Here is a 14,507-nt window from a genome sequence, read left to right on the forward strand (position 1 = left end):
TAGGGGGCCGAGTTATTTCCCCCCTTTGTTTAAATTTAATTAATTAATTAGCGCACGAATGAAACATTTTACAGTAATGAGGCATGGCTCATTCGATTTGTAAGCTTGAGTAGATTAATTGGTGAAAGTTTCAAGGAAATTCACCGTTGGGGGGCCGAGTTATTCCCCCTTTTTACTTAAAGTTAATTAATTAATTAGCGCACGAATGAATCATTTTACAGTAATGAAGCATAGCTCATTCGATTTGTAAGCTTGAGTAGATTAATTGGTGAAAGTTTCAAGGAAATTCACCGTTGGGGGGCCGAGTTATTCCCCCTTTTTACTTAAAGTTAATTAATTAATTAGCGCACGAATGAAACATTTTACAGTAATGAGGCATGGCTCATTCGATTTGTAAGCTTGAGTAGATTAATTGGTGAAAGTTTCAAGGAAATTCACCGTTGGGGGGCCGAGTTATTCCCCCTTTTTACTTAAAGTTAATTAATTAATTAGCGCACGAATGAAACATTTTACAGTAATGAGGCATGGCTCATTCGATTTTTAAGCTTGAGTAGATTAATTGGTGAAAGTTTCAAGGAAATTCACCGTTAGGGGGCCGAGTTATTTCCCCCCTTTGTTTAAATTTAATTAATTAATTAGCGCACGAATGAAACATTTTACAGTAATGAGGCATGGCTCATTCGATTTGTAAGCTTGAGTAGATTAATTGGTGAAAGTTTCAAGGAAATTCACCGTTAGGGGGCCGAGTTATTTCCCCCCTTTGTTTAAATTTAATTAATTAATTAGCGCACGAATGAAACATTTTACAGTAATGAGGCATGGCTCATTCGATTTGTAAGCTTGAGTAGATTAATTGGTGAAAGTTTCAAGGAAATTCACCGTTGGGGGGCCGAGTTATTCCCCCTTTTTACTTAAAGTTAATTAATTAATTAGCGCACGAATGAAACATTTTACAGTAATGAGGCATGGCTCATTCGATTTGTAAGCTTGAGTAGATTAATTGGTGAAAGTTTCAAGGAAATTCACCGTTAGGGGGCCGAGTTATTTCCCCCCTTTGTTTAAATTTAATTAATTAATTAGCGCACGAATGAAACATTTTACAGTAATGAGGCATGGTTCATTCGATTTGTAAGCTTGAGTAGATTAATTGATGAAAGTTTCAAGGAAATTCACCGTTAGGGGGCCGAGTTATTTCCCCCCTTTGTTTAAATTTAATTAATTAATTAGCGCACGAATGAATCATTTTACAGTAATGAAGCATAGCTCATTCGATTTGTAAGCTTGAGTAGATTAATTGGTGAAAGTTTCAAGGAAATTCACCGTTAGGGGGCCGAGTTATTTCCCCCCTTTGTTTAAATTTAATTAATTAATTAGCGCACGAATGAAACATTTTACAGTAATGAGGCATGGCTCATTCGATTTGTAAGCTTGAGTAGATTAATTGGTGAAAGTTTCAAGGAAATTCACCGTTGGGGGGCCGAGTTATTCCCCCTTTTTACTTAAAGTTAATTAATTAATTAGCGCACGAATGAATCATTTTACAGTAATGAAGCATAGCTCATTCGATTTGTAAGCTTGAGTAGATTAATTGGTGAAAGTTTCAAGGAAATTCACCGTTGGGGGGCCGAGTTATTCCCCCTTTTTACTTAAAGTTAATTAATTAATTAGCGCACGAATGAAACATTTTACAGTAATGAGGCATGGCTCATTCGATTTGTAAGCTTGAGTAGATTAATTGGTGAAAGTTTCAAGGAAATTCACCGTTGGGGGGCCGAGTTATTCCCCCTTTTTACTTAAAGTTAATTAATTAATTAGCGCACGAATGAAACATTTTACAGTAATGAGGCATGGCTCATTCGATTTGTAAGCTTGAGTAGATTAATTGATGAAAGTTTCAAGGAAATTCACCGTTGGGGGGCCGAGTTATTCCCCCTTTTTACTTAAAGTTAATTATTTAATTAATTAGAGTGCGAATGAAACATTTTACAGTATCAATTAAGAGTACGAAGAGCAAAAGAGTAGAATTTACAAGAGTTAGGTGTCGGGGGGGGGGGGTTAGGGCGAATTGGTATTCTGCCAGAAACAGTTATTTCATAGGTCTGAAGCAATTTTTCCGTCGCGAGTCTGGGAGAATTTTTGACTCGGTTTTTTCATTCTGCTGGCATACCATTCTGCTAGATTGACGGCGGTACTCGGGGTCCGAGAAACGGGAGTTTCTGAAGCGTTTGCAAATCTTATTTAAATTTATATTTTTATTATTATGTAACCGAGTAGCAGACCACCCTAAAAGTTAGGCCAAGGTTTTTCAACTGTTGCTGATATTTAACTAGATATGCCACCGCATGGATATTTTAAAATCCTTTCCTAACATTAGAATAAGGTACACACTTCGGAGTATGAGCCTGAGGTTAGGAAAAAACATTGCTTTGGTGACGATGGCCTAGGTTGCCAAACTAACAAAAAACTCTTGGCAACAGAGCTGCCAAAATACAAAGTTTAAGGAAGACAAAATAGGAAATTATTGCTAGACTCCATTCTTAAACAAAATTATATGTTCTTTCTGGACTGGTACAGTTTTACTACCCCCATAATAGGAAAGGCCTATTAATAATTATCTTAATGTTCTTTTTATTAATGAGCTTAAATTGTAAATTTTTAATTTGATACTTTCAAAGTAACGTTAATTAAACCTTCAATACCTTGATTAACTTATCATTTATAATCCTTATTTAATTTAAGGATGATGTCAGTTTGTAAGTCTCGTTAATTTAATTCCCCCTTTCCCAAAGAGAGGGTCTGAAAATTTAAATCACTTGGCAGAGACTGGAGATCTTCAACATTCAGTGACAGACTCTGAATCTCAATGGGCATTTAAAAAACTGTATAAATTTAAATTGAAATTCCAGATTATAATTAAATACTTTTTGTTTGATACGTTGATATTAACGTAATCAATCCTTGAATACTCTATTGGTACTATCAACACCATCGTTAAATTTATTACTTAAATAATATAATTTTTTAAATATAATAATCAAATTAGCGACTTATAATTAGTCAACTTTAAATGAGTATGTTTCATTGATTAAAATTACATTTCTAAAAATTGTTAGGTTGATAGCACTTTCATGTTTCATGTAGAAATTTCATATTTCCGTGGATGGAGAGATGAACACGTTGATTCCGTTTGTCGTTGATTGAAATTAGATTCATTTTGATCATAAATATCATTTTATATTTTGAGTTGTTGATTTTATTTCTATAATTATCACTTACGTAACTGTTATTAGTAGATGAACCCAGCGAGAGTGGAAACTGCCAAAATGATTAGTTGATTCCGTTTGTCGTTGATTGAAATTAGTTTCAATTTGATCATAAATTTCATTTTATATCTTTGAGTTGTTGATTTTATTTTTATAATTATCACTTACGTAACTATTATTAGTAGATGAACCCAGCGAGAGCGGAAACTGCCAAAATGATTAGTTAATTTTGCAAAGAATCTGCAATTTAATTCTGCAAAAATCTACCTATTATTTTATGTCAGTTCCGTTAAGTGATCATTTAATTTTAAACTTGCCAAACAAATAGTGAGCAATGGTACCTCCGTCCCAAACTAGTTATAGTTTTAAAACGCTGACTCGAGTTTCATTTTGTTAATACATTTAATTTTATTAGTAAATCAACCTCCCTAACTTTTAAGCAGACGAGTCTTCAAAAAAATTAGAAAACTCTCTCTGCTTAGCGCGCCTTCTGTCGGGGAGAACTTTAATTTCATTTTTGATTAATATAATAATATTAATTGTAATGTTTAAGTTCCCAAGTAGAAATCTAATCTTGCCTAGGATTAAAAAGATATATAATAATTATAAATTGCAAAAAAAATTGCAAGCAACTGTCTCTCCTCCTCTAGCGCGATACAATATATATTCGACAGCATCCAGTGGCGCGAGTCGGGGGGGTGGGGGGGGGGGGTAGACAGCTCTCTCTCTCTCTCGTCTCGTGGCGGGCGTCGGGGAGGTCGGGGGGGGGGGGTCCATATCGTTCTACCTTGCTCTTCTCTTGACTATAATTTATCTCGCTCTATGTTACAAGCAAGCGTGGCTTCGTGGTAGAGCGCGCGGCCGGGCGTCTTCACTGACGTCTCGTATGGATTGGGACATTGCGGGTTCGAGGCCCAGCACCGACAGAAAAATAATTTCAATTGAAATTAAATACGTTACGCCACCTATGAGGTGAAACATGAACTACGGGTAAATTTCGAATCGAAAATTCGCGGGAAATTTGAAATTCGAAATGTTCATTTATGACAAAATTCATCAGGTCACAACATTTCCAGCCAGCCGACCAGCAGAGGTCGGAACAATACTTTTCAGCTCTAAAGAGCGCGAAAAGTAAAAACGGCCAGGTGAGTGACGCAGCAAGGAGAAAAACCCGCCAAAAATATTTTCCACAAATTTGCTTTTGCCCCCAAATTTCAAGTTTTCGAAGTGTTTTTCTGTGTTTTCCCTCATATTTAAATATTTATCAAGCATGTTTTTGGAATCAGAAGAGTTTAAACTTTCAAAAAGTGAGGTTTTCTTTAGATTTGAGACAATTTTTAAATGAGGTCGCTATTCCTTTAAATAGTTTTTTCATTAGGTTTATGAAGAATCATAAAAAACTGAATGACCTTGACTGTTCCAAAAATTCACATCCCCATCCCTTCTCCTGATTCTATGCTAAAGAGGGCTCGGTTTTTACAGTGGAAGGGGGCGTTTTTCGAAGCCTTTAGAGATCCAGCGTTCATTTTCAGCCAATAGTTTTTTCTCTCTCGATAGGGCAAATTTTGGCGTAAGAGTCGCACCTAAACCGGAGATCTGAGAAAAATTATCGCGAGGTGGCGAATGTGTCGCCCTTCTTCAGTATTGCTGCACAAGAGAGGGGAGTCCCAAACCCCGCTTTTGGTTACTTCCTAGGCTAATTTAATGGACTTCTGTGTATACTAATATCGAATATTCACTTCATGAGCCGGAACCATTCCAACTAGCAGAAATTTTGCATACTTTCAACTAGGAGGATATAGGGGTGAAGGAGTCTTCGACTGCCCGTTCTTAGAGTTCAGGTTTCGGCCTCTCCCATGGGAGATTCGTTCACGCGCACCTAGTGACCTTGGTTACGCGCATCGCGTGACCACGCAAGTCCCAATTCAAACAAGAGCGGGTTTTTCATGCTAGCTTAGGCCTTAGAAGCGACACCGCCTATATGTAGGCGGCGTTGAAAAAAGTAAGAGATTTGGGGAAAGAATGACATTTTTTAATGTAATCGGGTGTTAACTCTACTCTCCCACAGGCTTTAATCCATCTTAAACACTTTTTTACTTAAATTTTTGGTTTAGGGATAGAGTAAAAAAGCGTACCCTCTACAGCAGTTTTATCAAAGAACAAATAGTTTACAATTAATAAAAAATGAAATAATGATAAATGCTCCGTTAAAGCACTAAAAAATGGAGCCTTTACCAAAAATGAAATCAGAAGAAAAGACGACGCCCGATGACGATGTGCGCGGAACTAGTTGCGCGGCTATGAATCTCCCAGAACGAGAGTGAACGGGGGGGAAACCAAGGCCGATAATCTGTAAGCGCGTTTCAATGGGAAATCGGGCAGTCGAAGACTCCTTCACCCCTATATCCTCCTAGCTTTCAATTAACTCCTCTGGAAAAATCCAGCGTTACAAAGCAACATTTTAAGGACATTTGTTTACTTATATTGGCGTGTGAAAAGATAGTTAAATCATGGTTATATATCTAATGCAATTTCTTTGAATATGAATACCCCAGTCGAAACCCAAATTTTCCCAATATAGCAGATCTGTCGCTCGGGGCGCGCAATTTCGAGAGGTAATCTACTGTATCAGTGAGGTTATGCTGTATTATAACAAGTTTGGAAAACCAAATTATTACCTCTCCGAGTCACGTTGAATAGTATCTCCACATTTATTTTCATAGAATATGCACCTTTTTGGTATTTAATGACAAGCTTCTGCCGCTAAAAATACATACATAAACTAATCACACTTTATAAATAAAGTTATCAATACTTCCACTGTTCCAGAATTATTTATGTTCATACTACAGCTGAATTATCTCTAGAAACGGGAGCAAGGAGTATGCATATGTAATTATCTAAGATTTTCCCAAACAATGGAATAATCAGGGAGTATCAATTGAGGAGTGGAAGCTCTAGCCTTGTTATGAAACTTGAAATATTAACTCTTATGTGTGTGGTATCATAACCGTTCAAATCAAGTATTTTTATATTACTGTGCACAGACAAATTGCATAGACCTGCGCATAAACAGATGTCACAGACCTGTGCACAAAAAGATGCAAAAAGTAGTAATTAAAACTGTTTTAATGAAACCTTCAAAAGGCACTAGTCTAATATTGGACCTTTCATTTAAAATGGTTTTCAGACCTTGCCAACGTAAAGTCTTCATAAAAATCGACAAGAAAGTTTCGTTATCACAGCAAACTATCCCATGTTATTTCTACAGGAAAATATCTTGTTTTTCGACAAAATCTATGATTATTTTTTTGCAAATAAATTCCAACCTTAAGAACTTTCATTTTTATAAGAAACACTATTTGAAGGATCTTTTTGAAATTTTAACCACGCATTAAGAGCCCGGAATTTGGTTCTGTGTCTTTATTTTTAAAACAGTAAACACAATAAAAAAATTGACTTCCAATCATTAAACCATTAAAGCCAGTATGAAGTCTTATCTAAATGGATAGTTTTAAAGACTCATTATTGTCAGCCTAATTTTTTAGCTCGACAGACACACACACATATACGTCCAGTGAAATGCGCTAAAACTAAAATTGAAAGATTCATGTACATCAATGAGTATTTTGAAATTAATGCAAAAGTGAGCAATACTTTGAACCAACCAGATGATAATTAGCCATTTAAATTTAGAGTTTAAATAAATTACTATTGCAATGAAGTTGGTGTGTTCCCTTTAAACTTGTCTAAATCGCTATCAGGATATTTTAAAACGTAGCTCAAATTTTGGGGGGTTCCCATTCAACCGAATCTCAATGGACAGAATCGCATTCGACAGAAAATGTTTGGCTAGAATTTCAAAATCTAGCCCAATGGCTATATTCCCGATGGACCGAAATCCCAATCGTCCAAATATGCCCTAAAAATACATCAATATTGCTTGAAACACTGTAGCCGTCAGCGATTCGGTGGTGTAGTTTTAAAATATATAAATTAAATGTTTCGTGATACTAATTAAAACGCTCACTTTCATTCCTTTCAAGGCAAGAGATATTTAGAATTAATAGACAAATTGTGCTTAAAATGAAGTATAATCTTAATGGTAGTTCCATCAATTTTTAAGTTTTAAATTAAAATTTTAATATTTTGGTTTCGGGTAGGTTAGGTTCGGTTCGGTTAGGATATTTTCCTATTAATTAGCTACCACCTTTTCCAAAACATTCTCCTACTAATTAGCTACCACGTTTTCCAAAATATTCTCCTAATAGTTAGCTGCCACCTTTTCCAAAACAATGGTTCCAATAATTCGTTGCCACCTTTTCCAAAATATTCTCCTATTAATTAGTTGCCACCTTTTCCTAAATATTTTCCTATTAATTAGCTGCCACCTTTTCCAAAATATTCTGCTATTAATTAGCTGCCACCTTCTCCAAAATATTCTCCTACTAATTAGCTGCCACCTTTTCCAAAATATTCTCCTACTAATTAGCTGCCACCTTTTCCAAAATATTCTCCTATTAATTAGCTGCCATCTTTACCAAAATATTCTCCTACTAGTTAGCTGCCACCTTTTCCAAAATATTCTCCTACTAATTAGTTGCCACCTTTTCCAAAATATTCTCTAATAGTTAGCTGCCACCTTTTCCAAAATATTCTCCTATTAATTAGCTGCCATCTTTACCAAAATATTCTCCTACTAGTTAGCTGCCACCTTTTCCAAAATATTCTCCTACTAATTAGTTGCCACCTTTTCCAAAATATTCTCCTAATAGTTAGCTGCCACCTTTTCCAAAATATTCTCCTATTAATTAGCTGATAACGTGATAAATGACTTAAAATAATAAAAAAAAACTACAATTCCCTTTAAAAAGTAAATTTTCGGGGATCTGAAAGTATTTGGTTCTTCTAAACTAAAATAGGTGGTTAATATTTTACAGAATGTTCGCGTATGGTGCTCAATTTCTTTGACCATTATTTTATTATAAGTCAAAGAAATTGTTTGCTTGCAAAGATGCAATCTTTGCGCTCCCGGGAATTAAATTCATTTTAGTTCCATCGGGTGCATATGCGCATGCATTCTTGTCCCAATGGACCGAATCCGAAACCCGGAGAAGTGCGGGTTTTCGCTCCAATGGGACTGTCCCATTGGACCGTATCCGCCAAAAGTGCGGGGTTTTCGGTTGATTGGGACTGTTTTCGGCCGAATGCGATTCGGTCCAATGGGGCAGAGCCCAAATTTTTGGCGTGACTTTGAACACAAGCTGCTGCAAATGATATAATAAATTGATACATATACTTTGGGCTCAACACTAAAGTATAAAATACAACATCTAATTTAAAGTATGATAAGACTAGATGTGGTTGGCCAGCTAAAACGTGTAATCCCATATTTTGGGAAATGCAATTGAAATCGTTCTTGCTCACTAAAAATACAGAACCAAAAGTTTATGACTTTCTTATCCTGGGAAGTATTGGACTCTAACCATATCCGGAACCATCTCTGTTAGTCAACTTCTTATTAGGTCCGATCACCGCGCCGCCTACGGCGCTTCTCTCATTTTGAGCTGGCAGGCTGATATGCGCGCCAGCAGCGGGCAAGTAACAAAATTTAAGGTGTGTCCTGTGGTTTGAGGTAACGAATCAGAAACGGTGATAAGAACAGCTGTTTGCTAGAAATTCCGTTCAAACTAGCGTGGGGTCCTAGGCCCAAGGGATTATAATCGATTATAATGGATTTTCAGAGAGTTCTAGACAGGCGGCTTTTCAACGATTGGCAGTGAAGAAGTTTTGAACACGCCCCACAGTTTGAGAGCCACAGCCTCTCGGTGTGGGATATTTTTTCAGTAGACTAGATCGTTTTTCTTGTGGGGAGGAAACTTTCGACCCTCTTTTACGATTGCCATAGGCAATTTTGACTAGCAGGGATGGATACTATGTAAAGCCTTAGTGTCCAATACTTCCCAGGATAAGAAGTCATTAACTTCTGACAGAACCTATTCCAAATATTAACTGCGCTCCATTTTGTAACAGGAATACATAGATTTACTACTTTTAATCATTAAGATCCATTTTAATTGCCTGTGCGCTTGACTGAAAGGGGAGTAAGTGTAGAAACCGTCACCGTTGACGTCATGCATAATTTATTTTATCTTAAAAACCACGTGACATCGACGTATTTTGCGACCTGCGCTGCGACTCCCGCGACCTATGCGCGCTGAACTCGAATGTAAACAAGATGCGTTGTCTGAACGAGTAGACCTAGGGTTAAGTTCCAAAAAAAAGAGGCGAAAATACTTAGAGACTTGCTTTAAGTTTAGAACTCGATATTACCATTCTTACAGGGTGGAGTAACAATTTAATTCCTTCCGCTCTAAACCTGAGCTATACAAAAACAAAACATCAGAATATGTTAATAGTGTAATACACAAAAATTCCCACTAGCCACATGAGCAATATTGCTCGTGCGTATCCCTATGCAAAGACTTAGGGTTTAAGAGCCGGGAAGTAAACGTCATCTTTTCTCGAAATTGTTATACCATTCGTTTTCAATACTGAATTGCGAGCTACACTAACTCCTAAATCGTCGACTTGTTTAACAGTTCGATAAATTTCCGCTTCTAAAATGGCAAAAACGTCGTTAACGTGAATAACGTCAAACTGTTCCAAGTTCTCGCACTTCCCGCCCATTTTCTAGTCGAAACTGATGCAGACGACAGCTCAAAAGGTCATGATCTCGACTCTGTCCTACACATTCGCATAACCAATGAGACGCGAGGAAGGAGGAGCCTACGGTTTAATAGTTTTTGGCGCTCTCCTCACAGTCAATCAGATATTTGTATGGGGTCTATGGCCTCTTAAAGATTCCAAGTAGTATCTATATATTCCTTTTTGTATCAATACCACTATTTCCATGTAGTTTAACTCGTTAGTGTTGAGTTTAAGCTTTAAAAGCTTTATAGAAGACAAACAGGTTTCAAACAAGTTATCCGTTAGATAAATAAGCAAAAATCGCCACTTGAATTGGGAAAACTATTTGACATGAAAGGCTGAGCCCGGTTAGCAGAAAGTTACTTGCAGCATAAAGCAGAAAATGGCAATTTTGAAGAATAGCACCTACTCTTCCAAACTTAATAAATCATATACCAAAATGTATGATTTAAGGTAATTTTGACAAAATTCATTCCGTGTAAATTATTTTATTTTTGCATAATTTACACGTTATTTTAGGTTAGGTTAGGTTTGGTTTGGTTAAGTGCGGTTTGTACTTTTAAAAATGCGATTCTTTGATCACCGGTGAAACTACCGATGTTTGAAGCTATATTTATATTTAGCCCATATATTTTATGTAACGAACACCATGCTATTCTTCAATTTAGCCCAGAAAAGTATCCGTTTACAATAAATGCTGTGAAACATAATCGTATGTTAATCTTTTGTTTCACTTTATTTCCAATAAGACCCAATAACATCATTGAACGAAATACAAAAAACAAAACTGAATTGTCAGTAACAAATTGCGGCAACATTTTTAGTCTTGTTTATCTCGAATGCGAAAAGAGAACAAAATTGGATTTTTTTTTTACTTTTTTCAGATACGTTTAAATTTATTTATTTGTAGTTTAAATTAATTACTATTGTGATTAGGTTGCTGTGTTTTCTCTATTATCAGAAGTCCATTAAATTAGCCGAGGAAGTAAACAATTACAATAGCTGGTATAGCGTACGTCTCTGCTGGGGTAAGAACTCCTTCTAGCTCCATGGATGGGGGGTTAAATTTTTTCCCCTTTCCTAACACTGTTAGAAATCTCGAGCTCCCCTCTAGGAAGTCTTTCTTGACGTGAGGGGGCGTGACTTCTTCAGCCCATGAATGCTATATCTCTAAAGGGTAGACTGTTTGCTTTATAAAAAAACGGCCACGTGAGTGACGCAGCAAGGAGAAAAACCCGCCAAAAATCTTTTCCACAAATTGCTTTTGCCCCCAAATTTCAAGTTTTCGAAGTGTTTTTCTGTGTTTTCCCTCATATTTATATATTTATCAAGCATGTTTTTGGAATCAGAAGAGTTTAAACTTTCAAAAAGTAAGGTTTTGTTTAGATTTGAGACAATTTTTAAATGAGGTCGCTATTCCTTTAAATATTTTTTTCATTAGGTTTATGAAGAATCATAAAAAACTGAATGACCCTGACTGTTCTAAAAATTCACATCCCCATCCCTTCTCCTGATTCTCTGCTAAAGAGGGCTCGGTTTTACAGTGGAAGGGGGCGTTTTTCGAAGCCTTTAGAGATCCAGCGTTCATTTTCAGCCAATAGTTTTTTCTCTCTCGATAGGGCAAATTTTGGCGTAAGAGTCGCACCTAAACCGGAGATCTGAGAAAAATTATCGCGAGGTGGCGAATGTGTCGCCCTTCTTCAGTATTGCTGCACAAGAGAGGGGAGTCCCAAACCCCGCTTTTGGTTACTTCCTAGGCTAATTTAATGGACTTCTGCTATTATTTAGTTAATTCCAAATGGTTTTAATTTTCTTAACTGTTAAATTTGGAATCAAAGAGAGAATTAAGTTTTAGAAATCGCATGTGTTTTATTGTCAAGAACCTACAAAGACCATATCAAAAGCAAAACTGATTTGGAAAGTTTAATGCAGTTTTAAAATATCACGAAAGAATAGTTTTTCATACATTCATCTGTTACTACTTTTTAAGCATGGGCGAATACTCGAGTAACACGAATAACTCGATCGAATATCGAGACGAATAACCGTCTCGATATTCGATAAGCCCCTTTTCGGGTATTCGAACGAATATCGAATAGTGAATTTTATTATTCGGGCCTACTATTCGTTAAATATTCGACTAACTATTCGTTAAATATTCGATTAACTATTCGTTAAATATTCGATTAACTATTCGAGAAAACAAAAATATTAACCCTAAAAATGCTTTAAAAAGTAATGGCAGTTACACTTTTTAATGTATAAGTTTCTATGGAAAATAGGCCTGAAGTGCTACTACTCTATAGCGCATCTAAATTCTAAATATAATTTAAATTGATTTTAAATAATCCTTCTATTTCTGACTATTCGATAACTATTCGATAAGGGCAATTTTAAGTTGAGCCTAATTATTCGATATTCGGTTCCCAAACAACTATTCGTCTCGGTATTCGATAAGAAAATTTTTCACTATTCGATATTCGTCTCGACAGTCAAAAACTGGTATTCGCCCATGCTTACTACTTTTTAATCGTTTCAGAAGTGAGATGAGACTAGAAGTGAAGGGCTCTAGCATTGGTAATAGATCCTGGCACTAGTGAACAAATTTGAGGATATTATGCCGCTTCCATCGCGCCTACAATAGAGAGAAAAAAATTGGTCGAGTTCCAAAAACATTTCTTACCCCCTTCCCCTCAACCTAAAGCGGGGGAACACGGACGCGGCTACTTGATTCTAGTTCGGCCGTCTACCACCGCGAGCGTCTCACGTTTTGGAGGGGAAATTCTGAAACCGCCACTAGAGGGCCAACCGTTGGTGTGTTATCAAGAATATTCACTAATGCCGAGTGAAGAATTTGGTTAGCTCAGTACTTCTAGTCTCATCTCACTTCTGATCGTTTTCATTTAGGGAAAGTACAATTTGATATAGGTCTATTATTTCAGTTAGTTTATATTCATCGTGAGTCAATTATAGGCTTGAAAAGACCGTGCTTTAAATTATTCAAATCTAAGGGAATCCGCAGCTGCCTGCATTATTACGAAACCACCTTTTTGTTGTTCATTTTCGTTGTTATCTTTGGATTGACATAGCATTATCCTAACGTATACATAATTATGATAATTTCCATAAGGCATACATACACTCTACAAAACTTCAACGTTTTAAGCAAAATTTCGGTTTTGAGGGTAAGGGAGAGTGGAGTTCAAGTAACTGAAAATTCCAAGTTAAACTCTGGAAGATTGCTCGGAGACTGGGTCTTATTGTGTTGTTTACTTGTACTTGCCTATCAACCCTTCACGTAGTGTTCCCATTCGGGCAAAGAAAGATATGGCAGTCAAGGCGGCTGAAATGGTGTAGGGGAAGACCTGGATGAAATGTTTCACGTACCTTTCAAGCATTAGCTTTCTTTTTACGTCTGTACAAAGTTAAAGTTTGTCTGCGATAAATATCATGTACCTAAAATTGGCGTGGATTTGCGACCTATTAAAGGTTGAGTACGTTTGAAAATGTAAATTAAGAACCTGTTTTAGCTCAAAGGACTAGATTATGTAAAATAGATAAATTTGGAACCTTTCTGTACGTTATTAAGTAATGGCTACATTCTCCGCTTAATGGAAGTTTAAGTTAATAAATATGTATTATCAATCAATGGTTTTTTAAATTTACATATATATTATCATAAGCCTAACAAACTCTCCAGAATTATGGGTCGATGAAATGTATGCTATGAAAACCAAGGAGGTGTATAAGAGGAGACATTCGGAGCCAGATAATATGCACGTATTCCCTCGTTCATTAAACGGTACTGTGCCGTCTCTGGTTACCATGATTACCTCTGCCCCTCATGGCAAGAGCGTACGTTCTCGAGTATGCGTTCAAACCTCCTTGCTCTAGCCTCAATTTCAAAGTTCTAAACAATTCAACACCTCGTACCTAAATTTAAACAAAATTGGAAGCCAAAAGGGGGTACAAATCCCTTTTTTGTATGAAACCCCCCCCCCCCGCAAATTGTGATGTCATCCACCCATCAACATAATAGTCTGCTATGGGTCAGTCATGTGGGATCGTGACTTTACTGCCCATGCGCCAGGAAAATAAGCAGACGCCCAACAAATGAAGTAAAAGTTAGAAAGACGTCAGAATAAAGAGGCGTGGCTGGTAATACAAACAACCCCCATATAAATTAATACTGAAGATATGGGGCACAATTATTCCTAGCCGCTGTATGTATTCCTTTAAATATATTTCTACTCAGTATTTTGACATTTCGGCAAAATGAATTCATGACACCGTATTTATTATAGTGTCAAAATTAAATCCAGAAGATGACACGGTCTAACCTTCGAGTACGAGCTTGCTGATCGTTAGCATATACGTCTTAGAAGTTGGTCTCGGAATTACAGCGCCGGTATTCGTCGGTTTTGAGAAAGGAACTGAATTGTTAAATTGCCTTAAAAGTCGAAACAAACGCCACGTGAGTAAAGAGAATCATCGTCGTCCATTAAAACGAAGACGCGGTTTAAGTCAACGTAA

At 36.6% G+C, this 14,507-nt stretch overlaps 1 long non-coding RNA gene across 2 annotated transcripts; it reads right to left on the reverse strand.

The window, feature by feature from the left end:
* Positions 1-2,272: 2,272 nt before the first annotated feature.
* On the reverse strand, positions 2,273-3,924 carry LOC149616349 (uncharacterized). 2 transcript variants are annotated; one of them, XR_016375893.1, is made up of 3 exons: positions 3,581-3,924; positions 3,096-3,516; positions 2,273-2,879 (listed from the first exon to the last, which is right to left on the reverse strand). It is a non-coding gene; the product is annotated as an uncharacterized LOC149616349 (long non-coding RNA). The 2 variants fall into 2 exon arrangements; XR_016375894.1 differs by having other exon boundaries at positions 2,273-3,123; positions 3,277-3,516; positions 3,581-3,920.
* Between the last annotated feature and the right edge of the window lie 10,583 nt (positions 3,925-14,507).

The sequence above is a fragment of the Phalangium opilio genome, unplaced genomic scaffold, assembly GCF_054372755.1.
Source record: "Phalangium opilio isolate 3A_F unplaced genomic scaffold, DU_Popi_V2 ptg000217l_1, whole genome shotgun sequence".
Classification (NCBI taxonomy): Eukaryota; Metazoa; Arthropoda; class Arachnida; order Opiliones; family Phalangiidae; genus Phalangium; species Phalangium opilio.